Here is a 22,697-nt window from a genome sequence, read left to right on the forward strand (position 1 = left end):
ACAAACCAACCAAGCAAACAAACAAAAATAAAGCACAACTTACATTTCCCAGAAAAGTATCCTAGTTTAAGGCATTTCTTACTCTTGTTTTTTGTTTGTTTTACTATTTAGAACTTAAAGGTCACAATATACAGAAGTATATTCATGGTAGTCCAAAGTAAATGTTTTTTTTTCCAATACATGGCACACATGACAAATTGATAAGGAAACAAACAAACAAACAAACAAAGGCCAAACCTTAAGGCACAAATGTATCAGAATTTAAAGAAAAGCTTCACACTTCTAACAGAAGTTTAAAGAAGCTGGTAACACAAATAACATCTTCATTAAAACGTCACAAGATCTCCAGGGTCTGGGACTCAGTAGCTCACCTCCTCTAACACGCTTACAGGGCAGTGCTAGAATCTGCGTCCTCAACACAGGGACTCTGCTGCTGGCACCAGGGAATTCTCTCCAGCACAGTCCTTCCAGGCTGAGTCCCCTCCACAGTTTAAATGGAGGTATTGATGAGCTGTGCACAAGCACCCACTGATACACTTTGCAATGAGCATCGGAGGAGCCGAATGTGGTTTTAGGCAAATCACTTAATCTCTTTAGACTGATAAAAAAGAGTTTTGAGTAGATCAGAATCTACAAAGTGCTGGGAGGCTAACACAAAACCCTGAGGAGGGAAACGGTCTTAAGACGAACTATCTAGGTGAATCCACAGCCAGAGCCTTCCCTCGCTCCTCCCCTTCCTCTCTCTCCTCTTAGTCTAGTCAAGTCTACGAGTAACCCTCTACTATCTGAACTCTCTGTAGCCTTCCTTTACACTGGTGTTTCTACTCTACAGAAGAGCTGCACCATCAAGTTAGTGACAACTGCTTGTGCCTGTTGACTAAAGCTGTACACGCCTTCCTGGGTGAGAAAAGTGCCCCTCTGTATTTCTGCAAGGAGAAAGAGGAACATGAAATGCTTTTTCAAACACAGCCTAGAGAATTTTGTTTGTTTGTTTTTACATAAAACATTTCCTTACCCCTGCTCCATGGGTCTCTGTGTGCACTGCTTTAAAGTTACATTTTATTTTATAGTTGATGTTATTTAATATTAATCATATTAGAGTTCACTATGACAAATGGCACTGAATCTGATTAACATCAGTAGAAACTAGGCACTGTTCTGATGTGGATAGAATTACTCTAAAATACAAAGTAACAACTTCCTAATAGACTGCCTGAGCCAGGACCACACCACGTGTGCGACTGGACAGCTGCAGCCTCCGGCAAGCAAGGGATGCGGTGGGTCCGGTGGGGCTGGCTTTGAAACTGACAGTGACTACTTAGACTTTAAGAATCCTTTGGCAGCTCAGGCTGAAGACTCAGAGGCAGCTCTATGGATCTGAATTGACTTTACAGAGCAGAGTTCATGTTAATTGACATAAGGCTCCATCCATCTTATGGAAAAATGGGCAAGACATTCATATGGATCCAAATCTGTCCAATGGTCAGGAAAAATTCTACAGAAAAAGCTCAGTTACACATTGGCTCAGAGCAAGTTCTGAAGCGCTCACAATCATCATAGCAGGCAGCAGGAATAAATCACACGCCGTTCTACAGAACAATTAAACATCTTTATCTCGACACACTATGGCCCATTAAACGTCATTTAGTTCTTCCCTTTTGCTGATAAAGGGAATTAATTTAGTTTGAATACAGTTTTTCTTACCGTTAAAAAAGGAAGGCATGATCAGAGACTCAGGCAGAGAGAAAGAGAGACCAGGCAAGACAAGCGCCAGAAGAGAGAACTGTCTCTCAGAAAGGCATTATCTTCTTAGCACAGGCGAGGGGTTGTTTCTGGGCAGCCATGTTGGACAAGCTCTGGCCTCTTGTTCAGTGTGACACACCAAGTCAGAGGCAAGCATCCTTCTGTGGTATTCACTTCCTGCCTGATTAATTTCTCGTTTGTTCCTTCCTCCTTTGCTATAGAAAAAGAAACTAGATTGGTTTTACTTAAGAAGCAATGAGGAAAAAAAAAAAAAACCAAACACCCAAATTAAAAAGTTTCTCCTTCCTTCAGGATAGAATATAGCCACTTGATGCAGAGGTAAGTGGATCTCTGTGCCTCTCTCCTGTTAACAGTTCCCACCCCCAACATCTCTACAAAAATAATTACTCCTGGAACTTGAGATTTTTTTCAAAAGAATTCAATTAGTGAGCACAACCCTCAATTCTGACTATTTCATTTAGCAATATTGAGAAGAGTCACTGAAGAAATAAAAGAAGCCCTTAAGTACGCTGAGAATTAACCTAAGTGAGCCTTTCTCATTTGCAGAAAGTTCAAGTGTGTGGGGGGCGAGTCAGGATGCAGGTGAGGTGTGCAGTTGGGTGCATCACTGCAAGCGAGCTTGGGAATGCCAGCAGGGCCTAAGCCAAGATAAAGGGTGCACAGACAAGCTGCAGACCCGCAGCTTTCTAGACCTGAATGTTTTGTTCCCTCTCTCCATACTTACAGGGTGACAATCAACTCTGCTAGAACATATTTGACAAAGGCAGACAGAGACTGAAGGCAGAAGAGGGAGGCAAGTTCTTACTTCTGAGGTAGATGGCAAGGGAGGGAATATAGGATTTCACAGCCTTGGGTCTGGCATAGAGTAGCATAAAATAGCCATACATTTCTTTTGATGCGTCTGAGAAATTCACATTCATTTTTGTAACACATACCATGTAGCTTAGCAAATGGCTTCAGGTGAAAGAATGAAAACCGAGATATATTTCAGAACGCTTCATTATGAACCATGCATGTGAGATCCTGACTCCGACGTACAAGGCCCAGTTACCGGACACTTCCTGACTTATGTGAGCGGGTGGGGCGGGGCCAGTGCGGGTGGGGCGGGGCCGGGGCGGGTGGACAATCATTGGAGGAGATGCTTGCAGGGTGCAGTGGGACCAGAAGTATTACATTTCCTCTGGTATGCTTATGATAGCTTATGATAGCTCCACCCCAATACCAGAAATAGTATTGAGGAGCGCTGGACAGGTGGGTTCTGAGTTCAAAGGGTAGTAAACCCAAATCCCCTGAGATCTCAGTTGACTCGAATGAACAGCGTCGCCGCCATGTTAGGCCATGGGCCCAGTTCCTAGAAGTGGATATCCAAGGGTCAAATGACCGAGGTGCCTTTATTTCTCTTGGAGCCGCCTGAAGGAACTCAGGACCTCTTGCCTAAAGCAGGGCCTAGTGCGGGTACTGTTCAAACAGGACTTACTAGGCAAGAGGCCAGGCAGAGGCAGAGAGGCAGAGGCAGAGAGGCAGAGGCAGAGGAGGCAGAGGCAGAGGAGGCAGAGGCAGAGGAGGCAGAGGCAGAGGAGGCAGAGGCAGAGGAGGCAGAGGCAGAGGAGGCAGAGGCAGAGGAGGCAGAGGCAGAGGCAGAGGAGGCAGAGGCAGAGGAGGCAGAGGCAGAGGAGGCAGAGGCAGAGGAGGCAGAGGCAGAGGAGGCAGAGGCAGAGAAGGCAGAGGCAGAGGCAGAGGAGGCAGAGGCAGAGGAGGCAGAGGCAGAGGCAGAGGCAGAGGCAGAGGCAGAGGCAGAGGCAGAGGCAGAGGCAGAGGCAGAGGCAGAGGCAGAAGAGGCAGAGAGGGAGGCAGAGGCAGAGGCAAGCAGCCAGTATCCACGCCTTCTGAAAACCCTTGGGGCCACAGAAAAGATTATCAACTCTAACTTAAATGCTTGGGTGAATCTTTGAGGAAGTCTAACTATAGCTGTCTCTAAAACGGGAACATGGGGCAATGGGGGTGACTTGTCTACGTATTTACAGAGTTATTTTGAAGTTCACTCTGTTAGGCACCCCAGATTCACACATACAGAGAGAGGAAGAGAGGGAGGAGAGAGAGCAGTGAGACAGAGACACAGGCACAGAGAGAGAGAGACAAAGAGACTATTTCGTGTGCATGTTTTTCCAAGGCTATCCCGTCTATTAGTGAAGCTCGGTAAGAAGGCAGAAAGTCACTTAGCAGGCAGAAGCTCTCAAGAACTCCAGAGAGTAGGCATACAGGATCTGGGTCATTTCATCTTTAATGAGATTTGCAAACGCCGTCTACACAAGCTATACTTGAGGTGTGTACTAAGTAAGATAGAATGCCAACCCGATAATGATCCTCTTCTTAACCCCCTCCAATAGCTTCTCATTCACTTATAAACTCCAGCACCTTGCCTACACCACAGAGTTCCATAAGATCTCTTTGCCCAGCCCTCTGTCATCCTGGCTGGCGTTGAATTTGCTGTAATCCTGCCTCTGCACTCTGCACACAGGGCTGGACTTCAGCTGTGCATCACTACAGCTTGGCTCAAACTGATGCTGATTACCGGCAGCCCTTTCCGCTCCTTAACTGTACCAAGTTCATTTGCATCTTGGGGCTTTGTAGTTATACATCCTCTCATCTGGGCCCTCCTGTCCTGTGTCCTCTCATTGGTCAGCTGTTAGTAAAAATGCCCTCCAGGTCCACCTCTGCTTTCTCTTTGCAGAATGTGTGCCCTCACTTGATAGTGGACCTGTCTGTATGCACTCCTCACCACGATTGCAGCTCCATAAGAGCTGAGACCCTGTTTGTCCTGTTCTCTGTTGTCTCCTCAGCATCTAACTCCTATGCCTGGTAGGTGGTCAGCATAGTGGCTTTGAATTTCTTGTAACGCAACATCCCTTCCCAAGCTTCCCATAGTGAGCGTCCATTGTCAATTTGACAGAAACGAAGAGTCTGGGAAGAGAAGAGCTCAGCTGAAGAATTACCCTGATGAGAATGGCCCGTGGCCATGTCTGTTATGGGATGGTTAGCAGTATTTCATAACTGCTAAGTGAGCTGGCCTGGAACCCTCGCATAAACTAGTCTAGCCCCGAAATAGCAGCGATTTTCATGCTGGGCCTTAGCAGTCTGGGCATTGCAGGTCCACCTGAATCCTTGTGCTTCTTCCTCCTCCCTCCCGCTCAGATCCAGATGTTCTCAGTGCACTGTATTCACAGCCACAGCATCAGCAGTACAGCGGTTCACAGCTGCCCAGACTCTTGTGTGCACTTAGATCTCCAGACCTCTTTTTGCTGATGGCCCACTGTAATCAGAACCAAGGCCTGGGAGGAGACTGGATGTGACATGCGAGGATACAGGGGTTGGACCTGCCACACTCATCCTTTGGCCATCCTGGGTATGAAACTACACATAAGCAGGAATCGGGGTGAAGACAAGCAAGCACCCAAGCCCTGAGCTGAGGGCTGAGCTTTGCCTGCACGCAGCCCTAATCACAGATGTGTGTTTGCATTTGAGTAGGCTAGTGCAGACGTTGCAAGTAACATAGTAACTGGTACTGGAGGCGAGTTTTGAAAGTGACCCTTTAATCTGCACTTGGCTGGATTAATGTTGGGGAGAGGCTAGTACGGGTTCTTCAAGGCTAGAAGTTGGTATCCTTACACTGTGTGCTAGTTATGACGTGACTTATTCATCTGTGACCGAGACACGGAGCCTGTTGGTGGCTCACGACTGACAGAAAATACTTCGGATGTTGGGCTATCCTGTTCGGTACTCCCTGCTAGGTTCACTCCCGAAAAAGCAGGGACAGAAGGCAAAACTGTACCAGTCTGGGAGACACTGGAAGTTGATTCGTTGCTGTGTCTGCACAGCCATTCTGTTGTCTGAAAAAAGGGGCGGCTGCTTTCACCTGTTGCGCTGCACCTTACCAGCGAGAAGCAGGTTATCCTGTGAGCAGTCTGGATTTGGCAGATTAGCTGCCTTTTCCGAGAGTTGGGGGTCCTTTTTGAAACAGTGTGTCTGGGGTAAACAGTCTACTTGTTAGTCTGGAGTTGTTCAGGGTCCTCGCTCCCATCCCTAGAGTAAGGAGCTCAGAACTGTGAAGAGATCGTTGCTACTGTAGCAACTGGGCTAACTCTACTCGACTCCAGGAACAGCAAGTAACCAGCAGGCTTCAGGAGTGCTTCCGGGTTCCCTGGCTGCAGTGACAGGTTCGGAGATGAACATGTGACTTCTTCCGAATCAAGGAGAGTCAATGAGAGATATTCTGAGACTCATGGGGCCAGTGCTGGCTTGTATTGCAGTACACTAGGAACACGGGGAAGGGGTGACTGAGAAGGAAGCTAATTCAGAAAGAGCTAGAAGGAAGCCTGAGACTTAGAGAGCACAGAAACCACAAGCAATGATGATGTAGGCTAGGATGTAGGCTCCCAATTCAAAAAACAAAAACAAACAAAACAAAACCAACAGCCTCTTCAAAAACTAAAAGAAAAAAATAAACAAAACCACAAAGCGGCTAGAATTTAAACGCTGATTGTCTATTTAATGGCATGAAGATAGCCCTGATTTTAGATTCGATGTTATTGTAACTGTTATATTTTACAAGGAATCCTGAGGTTTTAGAGATTTGTACTACAATATTTGTGAATGAAATGACGTGTCTGGATTAGTGTTAAAGTAACAGAGAATGAAGGCAGGTGGGTCAGGGGCAGGAGAGACCAAGCGGTTCCGAGGCTGGGTTTAAAGGTGAGCCAAGACCGCACGTTAGGGTTGTACACCACCATGCTTGCTTTTCCGAGAAAAACAGGCAAGGGAGAAGCAACAAGGCCGATGGCTCATTCCCGTCTTCATCCACCAGAGGCTGTAGGAGGGGTTTGCTTGATTCATTACCAACCTGCTAGGATGTGGAGTTAAGGAAAAGTTCGTTTGTTCATCTCAAAATAATGTCTTGGCTTTTGGATAAAATGGGACACTGAAGTCTTTTCTGTAATAGTCGAGGATGTAGGTAGTCCTTTCTAGGAAAGGATTAAAATTACTGAAAGGGATACTAGTGACTGAAATCAGATACTTTAGTAACTGTGGCAATAGAATAAATAAATAAACAAATAAATAAATAAATTTCTAACCAGTGAGCTAAGAAACAAGAGGCAAAACAAACAAACAAAAAAACCTCCAAGAAGCAAAAAGAAACAGGTGAGAAGGTAATGAGACGCCTTACTTACTAACACAGATGGCTCAGGCCTGGTGGGTGGGGCCCGCCTTTTGCATTGTCTACTTCTCTGCCAGGATGACCCTTAATATACACGCTCAATCTACTGTCACTCCTGGGCCAGGCTTAACTCACCCAGATCCAACTCTGGGCTAGAGCTATAAACTCCCAAGAAGACGTCATCATGTTTGAAGCCATTTCTGAAATGCGGGCATTGACTAGGCATTTTTGGGCACGCGGCCAGTGACATCAAGTCTTCTCCCTCCTGGAGTCATAATATTAATAACTTCAGTCCTGGAGGTGACTCCGCAGCTGGGAGATGCTATGGTAGACAGTTTCGGTTTAGACACTCAAAAGAAATCCATGGGCTCAAAGCCTCGGTGGCTTCTCAATGATAGCAAGTGAAGTCTAAGTTCCTCCATGCTGAGCGAGGCTGTGGGGGCCGACCCTCCCCTGCCAGCGTCACCAGGACTTGCTTCTCCTGCCCTTCCTGCCTTCTCTGTGTTCTCCCTCTTCTGAGCCTGCTGAATTCTCCCCTAAGTGCGCTCCTTTCTTGGCTGTCCACCTCACTCACGGCAGGCATTATTGACACAGTCTGCTTCCCCCGATACAGTGGCCACTATGGCTGAGGGCAGGGACTTTGTCTTGTCTATCACTGTCTTCTCAGCTGTTCCAAACAGTAACTGACACACCACAGAGCTTATAAAACACACGAGAAAGGGCACCGGGGGACCTCCCAGCTCCAGGTTAGAACATCACTCATCTTATTTCTTTGTAGGAAAAAAAATGTTTTTTGTTGTTGTTGGTTTTTTTTTTTTTTTTTTTTTTTTTTGTAAATGGAAAGCCCATGCCTGTGCCCTTTGAGAGCACCCTCTTGTTTTCAGTAATGTCATAAAACTGTGAAAATTTTCCAGTTGATCACCAACTTCCAGCACAAGTGTCTCCAGGGGAAACCCATACAAAACAGAGAATGGTTTCTTACAGCCCAAGGAGCAAACTACTGGAAAGTCCCCCTCCGCATCCTGCCATGTCTGGTCTCTGCACATATACCAGGAGTTGCTACTGACATGTGGCTAAACACACATTCCTTTTGGTTGCCTATTGATGGTTTGAAGACCGAATAAGGCCCTTACAGTTATTTCTAGGATGAGGATAATGGGCCTCTAGGTTCTTGCCAGCCTTCTCTGTAGCCCAGAGTTACTCCATGCCTTCTCTTGGAGGACAGAGCCATAAAGGCAGAGAAAGCCTTCCCTGGAATCCCAGGGACTAGGGTCTGACATCATGTCTCTAAACACTGCAGGAGAAGCACACTGACCCGAGATGCCCCTTGGAGTCCTCTGGCTGCTCGTGAGCCAGGCTTGGCTGGTGATGTCTCCTGAGAGAGGCTGACCCAGCTGCTCTGTGAAGACAGGAAACGGGGGAACATCTGCAGGTCCAATAATGAGTGGCTTTCCTGGGACAGTTTGCACTGTACCATATGAAAGACTATCCCATTCAGCACAGAACTGTCCCCTTCACAAGTTCTACTAGATACTTATGTAGGTGGGAAAATGCATATAGAGATCTTATACAGGACCTTAACTCCAGTGCATATGTAAATATAAAGTAAGTACATATGTTCCTTGACTTACAAGGTTGCAGTTAGACACAACAATGGTGTGACTACAAATAGCAGACACATATTGTGTGCCTCAAGAAGTTATAGGAAGGATTTGGGCGTTTTCATCATAAACAAATGGTGTTTGAGGAGAGACATGTCTAAATGATTTAAACATTACAGATATCTAGACATCTTTCCATTAATATGTATCTGTTAGAATGTTTTATGTATCAGTTCGAAAATATACTTTAAAGAAGAGTTGTAAATTACATGCAATCAACTAAACATCCCAGCTTAGAAACTAAATCTGCGGTGGCTCGTCGCTTGCTTCCCCTCACCCTTCAGAGGCTATCAGTGGGTTTGCTGCCATATCCAGGACTGTACCCAGGAGACTGGCAGTCAGAGCATGGTCGATGTTCTGGAAACATTGGTTGCACCTCCTTGCCTGACTTTCCAGAAATATAAATATTCCATCAGTGAAAAGGGTTCCTTTGTTCAGGTTGGGAGGGAAATGAGAAAGTTGTCAGAATAAAAAAAAAGAAAAAAGAAAAAAGAAAAAAGAATCAACGCTAACAACAAGGGTGGGGGGAAGCTGGGGGTGGGGGAGGGGTGCTGGAGAGATGGCTCAGAGGTCAAGAGCCCTGACTGGTCTCCCAGAGGTTCTAAGTTCAATTCCCAGCAACCACATAGTGGCTCATAACCATCTGTAATGGGGATTTGATGCCCTCTTCTGGTGTGTCTGAAGACAGGGACAGTGTACTCATATACATAAAATAAATTTAGGGCCTGGAGAGATGGCTTAGTGGTTAAGAGCACTGACAGCTCTTCCAAAGGTCCTGGGTTCAAATCCCAGCAACCACATGGTGGCTTATAACCATCTGTAATGGGGATCCGATGCCCTCTTCTGGTGTGTCTGAAGTGCACTTCCATATAATAAGTCAATAAATCTTTTTTTTTTAAAAAGAACTTCATAAAATAAATTTAAAAAATAATAAAGCTGGCTGGTAGTGGTGGTACACGCCTTTAATCCCAGCACTTGGGAGGCAAAGGAAGGCGGATTTCTGAGTTCGAGACCAGCCTGGTCTACAGAGTGAGTTCCGGGATAGCCAGGGCTACACAGAGAAACCCTGTCTCGAAAAACAAACAAACAAACAAACAAACAAATAATAATAATAATAAAGCTGAGATGTTATAAAGGGATGGTAGGAAACCACGTTGCCCGACAGCAACCATTACACGTGGGTTGACCAGAACCACAGCACGCACAGGGGTCACAGCAACGCTGCAGAAAAAGGACTTCTCCAAGGGCATCTGCCCAGTATCTTCCAGCCTCAACTGAAGCTACTCTTGTTATCAACCACAGTGGCCAGAATATTGTTTCAAAATATCTGATATTGATCCTCACTTTGGGCTTTGAAGGCTCTGCCTTCAAAACCCTTTGACCACACCCACAGTTCACTATCACAACCCACCCCCCCTTCAGTGGTCTGTTATTCTCAAATAAATATCAGTTATTGTTCTGAGAATCTGTCCTTGTTTTAAAAAAAAGTTTGATGAGATTTTTATCAAAAGCTTGTCACCACTTTTAGCAAACAGTGTGCCCAAGGCCGCTGATAACCAGTCTCTAAAGTCTCTAACTAGAGTTCATTACAGAGGTCGCTGTGGAATCCACAGAGAATCCACACACAGATGCAGAGGCCTGACCACTGGCTCTGTGTGTTGTGCCTCCTCTCCCACCCAAGATGATGTACTTGATCACATCCAAACTAAAGTTAGCCAGGTAGTAGTGGAGCAGGCCTTTAATCCTAGCACTCGGGAGGCAGTGGGCAGATCTCTGAGGTCAAGGCAAGTCTGGTCTACAGAGTGAGTTCCAGGAACAAAGGGGTTGCCACCCACAAGTTGAGAAACATACCTTAGATGCTCCTTCCTCTTTAAGTACTGTTTAATTTATCTGTTTGTTTGTTTGGGGTGTGTGTGTGTGTGTGTGTGTGTGTGTGTGTGTGTGTGTAGGTCAGCAACAACGTGCAGAAATTGTTCTTTGCTTCCACCATGTGGTCCCAGGGATCAAACTCAGGTTATCAATTTGATGGCAAGTGCCTTTACTGGCTAAGCCATCTAGCCAACACCCTCACACACAAATAAAAAGCAGTGGGACTTGGGAGGTGGCTCCGAGGTTACGGACACGTGCTCTTGCAGAGGACCCGAGTTTGGTAACAGTGTGCTCATGTGCATGAGCAGGAATGGGGGGGGGGCGTGCACGCACACACACACACACACACACACACACACACTCACACACGGCAGTGACGATATCATGTCACAGGACGTTCAGTACTTCTGTTCCTACAAACCAAGAGCATCATGTGTTTAGCTAGAAGAGAAGGCAGAAGGACTCCAAGTCCAAGCAGGGTCAGGGCAAGAGGAGAAGACAGGGAGAGCCAGGACCTCAAAGTTAGAGGCTTATCTAGTAGAGGAAGCTTTGGTGACCAAGAGAAGCATGGGGCTGGGTCAAGTTGTGGGCAGAGAGAGGTGGAAGTGATGTTGGCATAGTCTGTCACACCGGCTTTGACAACCATCTGTGCGCTGTCAGAATATAAGTGCCACTCAGAAGCCAAGAGTAGGGCCCAGGTCGAGTTCTGTCTGTTGTTTCATTTTATTTTGGTTTGTCTGTCTGTCTGGTTTTTTTATTGTGTTGTGGTGGGGATAAGACAGGAAGAGAGTGTTTAAATTGTTTTTTTTTTTTTTCCTTCTCTTCTGCATGCCGCCATATCTTCCTGGAGGTAGCCTAGGGAATACGATCCATGTGGTTTTTATACTGCTTGGTATTTTGTTATCCTCAAAGCTGTCAATATTTAATTGTAGCCATGGAGCTCCTTTGTACACAAGCCACCAACCGGTCACCCTGTTGGAATGGACCTGAGACACAGAAAATGGTCCAAGACTTGGGCTGGACAGCTTCTGGGGTGCAGAGGAAAGAGACATTTGGTCAATAACAGGGTGGGTGACCCTGCCAAAAATGGTAGAGCTGATCATCTTGGTTGCATCTTTTCTGACCTTTGCACACACATTAGGAAGCAGGAAGCATCTTCTAGTGTCTCTTTGGTAGCCTGACAGGATACTGACTCCACTGCAGACAAGCTGGGAGGGAGGGTTTTTTTTTTTTTTTCTTCAAGTTTTCCCAGTCAGTCATTTGGAGAACTCAGAGCAGCCGGAGGGGAAGGGAGGTTCTTGGAGGGAATCTGGGGTCATCTGGGTAGAACAAACTCTCATTTGGCAGGCCACAGAGAAAAGCAAACTGTGCTAAGAAGCAGGAGAAGAGAGACTCAGGGACCCTGTGCAGGGGAGCAGAGTGTGAACTCTTTCCCTAGGCGGTGACAGTGACGTGCTGAGGAGTGATGTTGCCAGCTGCTTCCCTTCCGTAGCAGCAAGAGTTGCTCACCACCGGAAGCAGAGGCTCTCCTGCTCACCTCACCCAGTGTCCACCGTCAACAAGTGCTCTCACCATCTTCAGAGAAGATTTCCATAAGTGAAATAGCCTGGCCTCAGACATCACTTCCAGTTTTCAAGAAAAGTCAGGGTAATCTTAGTTAAAAGGGTAAATAGAAGCAAAGGGGATTTTCCTTTCTTTCTATCTCTCTTTCTCTCTCTCTTTTTTTTGTTTGTTTGTTTTTGAGACAGGATTTTCCTGTAAAGCCCTGGCTGTTGAACAGTCCTTTCACACATCAGATATTTACATCAAGATTCACAAGAGTAGCAAAATTACAGTTATGAAAGAGCAATTAAAAAAAAAACCCTTTAAGGTTGAGGGTTGCTCCAACATGAGGAACTGTATCAGAGAGTGGAAGCATCAAGAAGGCTGAGAAGCACCCAGCTAGGGAGGTAGTAGCTCAGTCAGTTAAGAGCTTACCTTCCAATTATGAGGACCAGTGCTCTATCTCCAGACCCACGTTAAAAAAAAAGAAAAAAAGAAAAAAAACTAAAAAACAAAACCAAAAACCCCTGGCCACCATGGTGGCGCTTGCAACCGCAGCACTAAAGATGTGAGGATTTAAAGAAAGATGATTGCCGCTGGCTCGCTGGGGCTCACCTACTGGTCAGCCTAGGCTACTTGTTGAGCTCTGCCAGTGACAGCTGCTGACAGAATATGGACAGTTCCAGAGGATACCTTTATATAGTATAAGGACTAGAATAGAAAATACTAATAGTCTATGTTTCTTTTAAGGGTTTTGATACCTCAGACTTTTAGCTGGCACCCCTGTGTCCATTACGTTTGTTTTCAATATCTTATTTATATTAATCTTTGTCAATTTATTAGGTAAAAACTGCACACCTGGGCAACATTAATTTTAATTTTGATTATCAGTGAGACTGACAATGTCTGGCATTTGTCCACTTCTCATTACATCTTTTTTTTTTTATTAAATGTTATTTGAATTTTTTTTTAATTCCAGAGTCAAACTTTTATTTACCCAAAGTGTCATGTGTTATATTTTTCCCTCAGTGGTGGGGATCAATTTCAGGGCCTCGAGTGTGCCAGACAAGCATTCTCATACTAAGCTTCATGATTTTGTTTTGTTTTTTTTTTTTCAAAAACAAAATGGAACATTTACCCACTGGGCCTGGTGGGCAGTGGCTATTCTCGGGAGCTTATTAGACCACCTTGATTTTGCAAGTGTGGTTAAATTTTACTGTGACAACTGTGGGAATGGTCTCTGTGCCAGGCTGGAAGGAGGACGCAAGATGTCTAGGCACATGGCCCCACAGCAATGCAGGAATACCTGGAAACTTGTATTACGACCCCAAAACAATGAGGAATAATCGGTCTAAGCTTCCTTTATCTTCACTGGCTTCGTCTGCCATTATGAAACGATTTAGGAAAAAAGAAAATCAATTTTGATTTTTTTTTTTTTTGCAGGACTTCAGAGCTGTCAAACAGTCTGTTTGAGTACAGGTCGTTCAAAGCAACTCTAAGAATCTGTGACAGTGACCTCTTACAGCTTCCTCTTTATCTAGTTCTGACCAAGTCACAACCTGAGATGAGGGTGGGTGGTCTTTGCTTTTCATAGTCCACCCTACTGGACTGAGATGCTCAAAATGTCTAAATCAGACCCGCAGATGCCCCGGCGCAGCATGCACGGCACACATTACACATCAGCATTAGGCTCCAGTAGTTATCACATCGATAGTGGCCTGAGCTTCCTGGGTAGTGCTGCTTGGTGAGGAGGAAACTTGAGTTGGGGGGGGGGAGGTAGTGAGGCTGCGGGATGAGGAGGGTGAAAGGGCATCAGAGGGATGCAAGGCAGTGGAGAATTTGATTTGTGTGGTACTTGAAAAACACTAAGTACTGGTCACCTCAGTCGATTCATACCCAGTTCCCAAATACCCTTAGCCCCACTTCAGATATCTTCCATCCATCCGTCTAATCTGTGCCAGCCCAAATTCCCATCCACTAGCACAGAGGTGTGCCCAACAAACCTAGACAGACGCTTCCTACAGGTTGAGCCAAATTAGACACATGCTCACCGCCTTGTATGTCACCTGAAGAGAGTTGCTGCCAACCAATAGGAAAGTTACAGTCCAGGAGAAAAAAGGGGGCCACCTGTCCCAGAATCCTACATTACAATGGACATGGCCTTTCTTGGACTTGCTAAGATGACCAATGGCTTTTCACGGTAGTCTCGTCCCACCTGTTTAGTCCAGAGCAGTGGTTCTCAACCCGTGGGTTATGAGCACATTGAGGGATGAACAACCCTTTCACCTAAGACCGTCCTGCTTATCAGGTATTTACATTATGAATCATAACTACCAAAGTTACAGTTATGATGCAGCAACAAAAATAATTTTATGATTGGAAGTCACCATAACACAAGGAGCTGTATTAAAGGGTTGCAGCATTAGGAAGGTTGAGAGTCACGGACCTAGAGGCAAAAAGGTAAACAAAGGAACAGTAATTGTGGATGTTTCCAGTGGTAACACATAACAAACAGAATATAGGCCTAAGCAAGGGCCTGGTCTCTCTGAGCTAGTGGGAAGCGAAGCCACCAGCCTAGCAATCTGGCCAAGTTCAGCCACTGCCAAGTGATGGCACCCTGACTGGGGAGACACCAGTGACAGGAGCTGAATAGAGCTGTGGTAAAATGTGGCGCCTCACAGAAAAGAGTTCACGCAGCCAACCCTCGCCGGCAGGGCGCTCGTGGAGAGCGGTGTGGAGATCAGGGGTGAAATCCTACTCTGTTCACAGGACCTCCTCCATATCCACGCTTACTCTTCCCTGAGGCCACATACCTTGAGGAGCCTCCCTTGTTTTCCTCATCCTTGACACAGGCTCTATTAGCCCATGGTGATCTTCCTCACCCCTTTGATTACAAGGTCTTACTTAGCCACGAGAGCGCTCCTCCCCTCCTTGATATAAAGTCTTGCTTTGGACCCATGCTAATAAGATGACTAACAGCGCTTGTACTCCCGACAATCCTCTGGCCTCAGCTTCACAGGGGTTGGGATCACATGATGGACTTCCATAGTCTGCCCTCTATTTTCCAGTACTGGTTATCAAACTCATCCTCCATGGTCTAGGTAAGGGTGTCCTCAGGCACACCCAAGACGTGGAGGCTCAGTTTTGAAACTCCTCCTCTACTGTGGGCACTTCCCTTCAACACTGAGGGCACAAAGGCTGAGGGCAAGCTCCCTCCCACTGCTTCCTCTATCCCACTATTTTGAAAACGTAGATGACGATTTCTCAGAGATGCTGAGAGATAAACAAGGCTGCAGCATGAACAACGGCTCAGGCAACAGAGACTAGTGACTCTCTCAGGCCCAGAGCTACTCCAGCCACTACCTGCACCATGCCTGAAAACAGCCTTAGACAATGTTAACATCATAACACTTCATTCAAACATGCTCCAAGACAATTTTAAAAAAGAGCGCACAGTTATTTGTTGAAAAGCAAATGATATCTGGTATCACTTTACTAGAACCAAGTGTTTGTAAACAAAGGACACTCTAAAAAAAAGAAAAAAGAAAAAGAAAAAAGTTGAGTTCATGGAAAAAAAAAAGCCCATGGAAAAACCTACTCAGAACTAATTTTCTAGTAAGGACAATTTCTCTGACTTCAGACACACCAGAAGAGGGTGTCAGATCCCATTACGAATGGTTATGAGCCACCATGTGGTTGCAGAGATTTGAACTCAGGGCCTTTGGAAGAGTAGTCGGTGCTCTTACTGGCTGAGCCATCTTGCCAGCCCCCTCCTCTGCCTCTTATATAGAAGAAGCTGTTGAAAAGAATCAGTTTTAGCACGTGAATCTGATACTATTACCATCACTACAGAAGTTCATGCTGATACATTTTAAGCTTCTAGCTCTGTTTTCCTTTGTAAAAAGCATAAAAAAAAATTTGAAGTTTAGAATTTACTCATACGATATTTTAAAGCGTTACTCTCTTCACGGCAAAAGCAGTTAACAAACTTATGGGAAAGAATGTGTAGTTGGCATACTAACATTTAAAAGTATTAAGGTCTTTTACTGTTCAAAAATATTTTAAAGAATAATAAAAGGAAAGCCAAGGATGGCCTTACTCAAACTTCTCTCTGTCTCTCTCTCTCTGTCTCTGTCTCTCTTTCTCTCTCTCTCTCTCTGTGTGTGTGTGTGTGTGTGTGTGTCTTACTCTGCAGACCATGATCCCATGATGTCCTCAAACTCAGTCATTCTCCTGCCTCTGCCTCTCCCGTCCAAGGAGTTACCATGCCTACTTTCAATTTCTACAGTATATCAGGACCTGAGAATCTAGGAGCATCAAAGATTTAGTAGCGTCCATATTCTAAAGCCTGGTGTGAATTTCTCAGATCAGGCAGATGTCAAGCAGAACACGACCCTGTCTAAACCTCTGCATGTCATCATCAGGGCCGACGCCTCAGTAGCAACATGAAGCATTTCCTGGAGACCCCAGCCATATTACTGCCAAAAATCATTTTCATGAACTCACCCTCAAACATGAAACACAGGGTAGGGCTGCTCTGCTGTCCCTCGGTCACCATTGTACCGAGCTGGCAGGAATCTCTCCCTGTACAAAACTCTTTCCAAGCAAAGACTTGGGAAGAAGTGGTACGCTGATACCATGGTGGGGGGAAAAGTCCTCAAATACAAAGATAGCTCAAAAGTCTCTGTGGATAGCTTAATGGAAATAAACAACTCAGTTCCAGTTCAAAATAATCCCAAGAGACCAGTTTACTTTGGCCATAGCTGCATGCATGTAGAAAGCTGAAGGTCCTGCTTATGCAGTAATTGTGTTGTGTGCTAAAGGAATGAATAGCCAAGGCTGTCCACCCTGAGGTCGGGATGCAATAAAAGATACATCTGCCCAGTGTGGCTGCAGAAACAGAACCACACGAGTCTGAGAGGGTTTCTCATCTTAAGAGAGAGGGGGCTCCCGGCCATTTTGCTCTCCAGGAGCTAGAGCAGGTTTGACACATTTTCCTGGGGCTGCTCTTCACTGGTAGCCCATTCTGAGTCCACAACAGTCTCCCGCTGCTGAGACCTGCGCATGGAGACTTCTTGCAAGGGACTTTCCCTGCAGAACTAAGAGAGGAGAGGGAACCCTGAGAAGCCATGGTCTAACCGCTGTCTTGAAAATTGCCAGTACTGAATTTTCATTTTTGCTCGTTTAAAAACAGTCTGCAGCTGGACCTTGTGGTACCTGCCTTTAATTCAGGGGGGCAAAGCAGGCAGGGCTCTTGAGTTTGAGGGCTGCCTGCTTTATACAGTCAGTACCAGGTCAGCCAGGGCTATGTACTGTGACCCTGACAACAACAACAACAACAACAACAACAACAGTAATAGAGACCAGTGTTTTACTTGGTTTTGGGAAGCAGCATTTTTCTGTTAGAGCAGTTGTTTTTCTAAACAAAGGGGTGTCACCCAGCAAAATTTCAAAAGGCATTTGATATTTATTTCACATAAACTTTTACTTGAGATGGACCTCGTCAGCCACTTTTAAAATCTTGCTTTTAATCTCGGTTTTATGCTGTTCTTTTGAAGTATTTAACCAGATAGGATTAAGGGCACACAGATAATTCTTCATTTTTGGTCATACAAGAAAACTGACCTCATGCCTGAAGGAGCATTCTTTTCCCTTTGTCCCTTGGGGATGGGAGGGGAAAACGGAAAGAGTGACTAAGTTTAATATTTTGTGTCATCAACTTTTAGCAGGTTGGTGAGGTTCACTCAGGGCCCAGATCATATGTTGGAGCAATTCTGACAATTAAACAGCAGTTTGCCTCTTCGGGGCTCGGCTATGACACTGAAGCTGGGCTACCTGCTCATGGTGGACTCGGAAGGCCTGCTAAAAAGCCTTACACCTTCTGCCATTTGTCTTTCTAGGTGGCTCGCCACTCGGCCAGCCTCTGCAGCTGGTCAAACCAGCAGAACCTTCTAGAGTGCCCTGGAAAGAGCACTTAAGGGCTAGAACGAACCTGTGTTCAGTGTTTCCATGCTAGTCTCTGGCCAGGGGAAACACCGACTCAGAGGCATCTGGAAAAGACAGATGGCTCAGAGGAACAAAGACCTCTCCAAGCCAGAAAGCACCAGCCCACCTACGTGCCCACCTGCCTGTCCTCAGCTGCATGCAGACACCGAGCCAGTGCCACCAGGGGCATGGTAGCTTAGGTCAGACACAGCCTGCAGACCAGTGTGGTCCAACTCCCCAAAGAATAGGTTCTTATCACATCGGAGCACAGAGTAGTGGAAATGTGTGGTTCTTTAGCAATGCCAGAAAACAGAGACATGTGGTCTGTGGGGAGCTCTACGTGCAGTGTTACCATCCCCCACAGAGCTTTCACACAGGTCTCTCTCAGTTCCAGAAGAGCATGAGAACGCTCGCATCTCTCCGTGTGGTGTGCACACCACGTTTTTCTTGGCTGTTCTGTGAACAGGCGAAGAGAGGGGTGGGACTACAAGGTGAACCATTCAGAGGTGGAAAGGGTACAGCCTATAAAGGCCCAAGTTCAGCCAACGTCTTTGAGGTTTTCTTTCATTTCCACAGTTCTGAGTCACATAGCTTCCTCTTTGGACTTTAACAATAATTAACGAGTCTTAGAAAATGAATCAGTATTCATTGGAAAATGCTAAATGTCATCTTGTTCCTTATCCATGGTTTTATGTCCTTTAGAAATGTTTTTCATGGTCTCCAAGACTATTCAGAATTGAAGTTCTGTATTCGTAAGCGCCTCTGTGCTGTGTCTCCATTTCCCTGTGAGAGCAACGCCAGCCCTAGCCCACTGGGAAAGAGCTGACCCCTGGACCAGGGAGATGCCCACGCAGGATGCAGCTCACACTGTGAGCTGCTCTGGCCTGGAAGGATGGGAGAAGGAAGCCCTAGACACCTCCAGTCCCTCCCCTAGTCTCAGAAGAAGGAACTGGGAAGCATGGAGTCCAGGCACAGACAGAGGAGAGGCCAGCATCTGTTTTGTAGGGATGTAGGCACCTGAGCCTTCAACAATCCTTATGATATGAATACCAAGAACAACAATAACTAACAGTTACTGAACTCTTGGTACGTGATAAGGAGTGTTAAGTGTCATCAACTCCTATCTCACAACATGGTGGTGGTCTTTATGATGATGACTGTGGTAGTGTTGGTGGTGGTGCTGGTGATGATGATGGTGGTGGAGGTGCTGGTGATGATGATGATGGGGGGTGCTGATGATGATAATGATAGAGTAGTAGCACAGACAAGGCAAACAACATAGCAAGAATCTGATCTTACATGATCTGTCTCAGGAGCCCATGCTTCAACATGGTAAGCACCTCCCTTGGTGCTGGCCCTGGACTCCCTGCCTCCTTTATTGCCCATCCTTACAAGGAAATCCCTCAATAAAAAAGTCTGACTTAGGAAATGGTGCAAGCTCTGTTGGAGGCCTTCCTTCCTGGGATGCGGGGTTAGTGTGAGCTTAAGGGGTGGCCCAGTGTCCTACTAAAGCTGGCTGGATTTGTTCTGAAAGAGGACACTGCTGAAGATGGTCCCATGGGCATTTTGGGGCTCTGGCAAGGTGTCACCTGAGGTGAGGCACACAGACACCTCTTTCTTCACTAGCCTATTGTGTGCTCGATCCTGGATTCCCACTGCCCCCAGTCACTGCCAGGTGTCTGTGGCCCTTACAAGCCAGTGTGTTACCAGACACCAGGCACCAGGTCCTCCATCTTTCTACATCTACAGCACTCAAAATAGTCCCTTTGACAAGCATTTCATGTGTGCCTTTTTTTCTTTCTTAAAATATGAGAATAGCATGCATCAACTCTGGAAATCGGTGACACAATTAATTTTTTAAAGATTTTACAGTGGTGATAGGAAGCAATGAACATTGATAACTTTTTTTTTTTTGAGACAGGGTCTCACGAAGCTGTCTAGCCTAGGCAGGCCTTGAACTCCTGACCTTCCTGCTTCTACCTCCTCAATGCTGTGATTATTGGAATTACCCATTACACCCACTCACCCACCGACAACTTTGGAAAGCATTTTCCTCTAGTTTTATATATGCCTCAAATATTTTAAAGTTAGAATTATTCATGTATGTGGTTCGGAATTATCTCTTAACACAAAACCTTCCTAGGTTTTATTTTTTAAAAAATATTTAGTTTTATTTTTTTGTGTGTGTATGGGCGTTTTGCCTGAATGTTATATATGTACACCACATGCATGCAGTACTCACAGAGGCCAGAAGGGGGAGTCAGAAACCCTAAAAGTGCACTTGTGGGCAGTTGTGAGCTGTCAAGTAGATTCTAGGAATCCAACCTGGGGCCTCTGCAAGAGCAGCCTGTGCTCTTAACTGTGGAGCCATCTCTCCAGCCCAACTTTTCTTACTCTTTCATACTACTTAGATGCTCTTTGAAAATGTGAGTTTTAAAATAACAGGAGTGTTTTTTACTTAACATCCTCCTGCCATCAATCGCTTAGTTCTACTTTGCCTTTATAACTATGCTGGCACTAATATGTGTATAGAGTCTGCGTATGGAGACACACTTTTAAGCCCAGCACTCAGGAGGTAGAGGCAGGAGGACTGCTGTGAGTTTGAAGCTAGCCTGATCTACAAAACAAGTTCCAGGTGTGAAAAAATAATGCCTATATCCAAACTTGTGCACAGCTAGTATTTTGCTCTAGAATCAATGGTAGACACGGAGTCAGAGGTTGAACAGTTTAAACTTGCTGAGTGCAAACTACCCACTGGGAGTGCTTACACTCCCTCCCTCCCTCCCTTCCTCCCTCCCTCCCTCCCTCCCTCCGGCCAAATAACATGAATGCTCCACTTGCCACCGTAACATGGTTAAAACAAAAGACTACATTTTTGGAAAATATTTACCCTAATTGATTTCCTCAAAGGGTCAGAATAGTGACCCACACATTTTAACTCCATGTACATATATAATATGCCAAAAGGAGGGTTTACCCATTATTAAGAATAAACCCATTATGACTGGAAAATTCCAACCTCAGGACCCCACAAGGCCAACATGCTATGGCATTTCGGAATGGAAACTGCATTAGAAACCATTGAGCCAATCAACTATCTTACGTATGAACAGAGTAAACAAACTCAGCCCGGCCAATGTACCAAAACTGGAGCAGGAGTCTAGGTTCAGGCACCAAGAGTCCAGGTTGGCACTTCAACCTAATAGAAGGAGCAGCTCACTGTTAGCGAGATAAGAAGAAAGACTATATAGATGTATTTGCAAAAGAAGTTATGCTCTAAATTCTATTTTGTCTTCAAGTATGAAATCAGAAAGAATTCTTTTATAGGAAAAAGCAAATGTTAACATCTTAAATTATACTCTATTCAGCAAGATCACTCTTGAATTTACAAGTTTCTTTTCTTCGCACCATTGACATAGTCAGCATGTATCCACTGGACTCATCCAACCTGCAGTTAACTAACTTGCTACAACGGCAAGTTCCTGTGTCAGTACTGAGGTAGAAGGAGAGGAGAGGACCACAGTGAGGAGTGAGGTACTCACTCTGGAGAGAGGTGGGGAGGAAGGCGCATGAGCCATAATCATAACATGTCTGGCTGGGTTGTGATGGTTATGCAGAGTGTACCATAGATGCTACTGAGCAACTGAGAGGGGCAGCTTCCTGGAGGAACTGTGCCTACACTTAGAGGAAGCCGGGATAGAAGGAGAGGGCATTGATGAAGTACTGTCAGATATGGCTAGCAACAGCCCTGGGGAGAAACCTATGTGCCAGGTGAAGCTGGAGAGGTGTCCGGGGCCAGGCAGTGTTCAGGAATCCGTACCTTTGTGTAGAACTGTTGAGGAATCTGTGGAAACTATTGAAGCATCTCACCAGCTCCTCAATGGACCATTTCATAGTATTCAGACATGTATAGTCTCTGGATAATTTCCCAGCTTCAGACACTTACAATTAACTACACAATTCTGTGTCACTTCCACACTACCAAAATAACAGAGTCGTGAGTTACACAATGACATTGCAGTCAGGGACAAGACCTCAGAGATGATGATGGTCCTGTTGGATCCTGCTTATCGCAGTTGCCTTTTGTATAAGTGCACTCTGTGATGTTAGCACAATGATGACATCACCCACAATGCATTTCCAAGACCATGTCATCCTCTATAAGAAGTTACATATACAGGCTGGAGAGATGGCTCAGCGGTATGAGCACTGGCTGCTCTTCCAGAGGTCCTGAGTTCAATTCCCAGCAACCCCATGGTGGCTCATAGACATCTGTAATGGGATCCAATTTTTACTTTTTTTTTATCTTTTTATTTTTCATCTAATCTAAAGAAATCTTAGTACATATTTGGACACTTTCCTAATAAAATGTAAAACTACATCCATGATTTTGTTTGTTTGTTTTGTTTTGTTTGAGACAGGGTCTTCCATAGAAAAGTTCTATCCTCCTGTCCCCACCTCCTGGGCTACAGGGGATGACATGTTTGCATGGGCCACCATTCCCAGCCTTGAATTTCATGTGGTACAATGTTTTTCTCCCTAAGGAATATTTTAATTAATAATTGTTTAAATAAAGAATTGCTTATCCATAGTTCTCAAAAACATCTTCTAAACCACCAACAGGAAAATGGAGGCACTCAGCGCTGGGGAGGGAAGGGCAGACG

At 45.4% G+C, this 22,697-nt stretch overlaps 1 protein-coding gene across 6 annotated transcripts in view; it reads right to left on the minus strand.

Annotated features, from left to right (window-relative positions):
• The window catches only part of Wipf1 (WAS/WASL interacting protein family, member 1), a 99,878-nt gene that overhangs the window by 22,410 nt on the left and 54,771 nt on the right, over nucleotides 1-22,697 (minus strand). Inside the window, exon 1 of one of the 6 annotated variants that reach the window (NM_001289722.1) lies at nucleotides 1,705-1,870. The exons of 4 other annotated variants lie outside the window; for them this stretch is intronic. The gene's annotated coding sequence lies outside the window, so the exon portion shown is untranslated. Of the gene's footprint in view, nucleotides 1-371; nucleotides 687-1,704; nucleotides 1,871-22,697 lie in introns of those variants that run through there. One more of the 6 variants, XM_006499127.2, reaches the window with a different exon arrangement.

The sequence above is a fragment of the Mus musculus genome, chromosome 2, assembly GCF_000001635.26.
Source record: "Mus musculus strain C57BL/6J chromosome 2, GRCm38.p6 C57BL/6J".
NCBI classification, from domain to species: domain Eukaryota; kingdom Metazoa; phylum Chordata; class Mammalia; order Rodentia; family Muridae; genus Mus; species Mus musculus.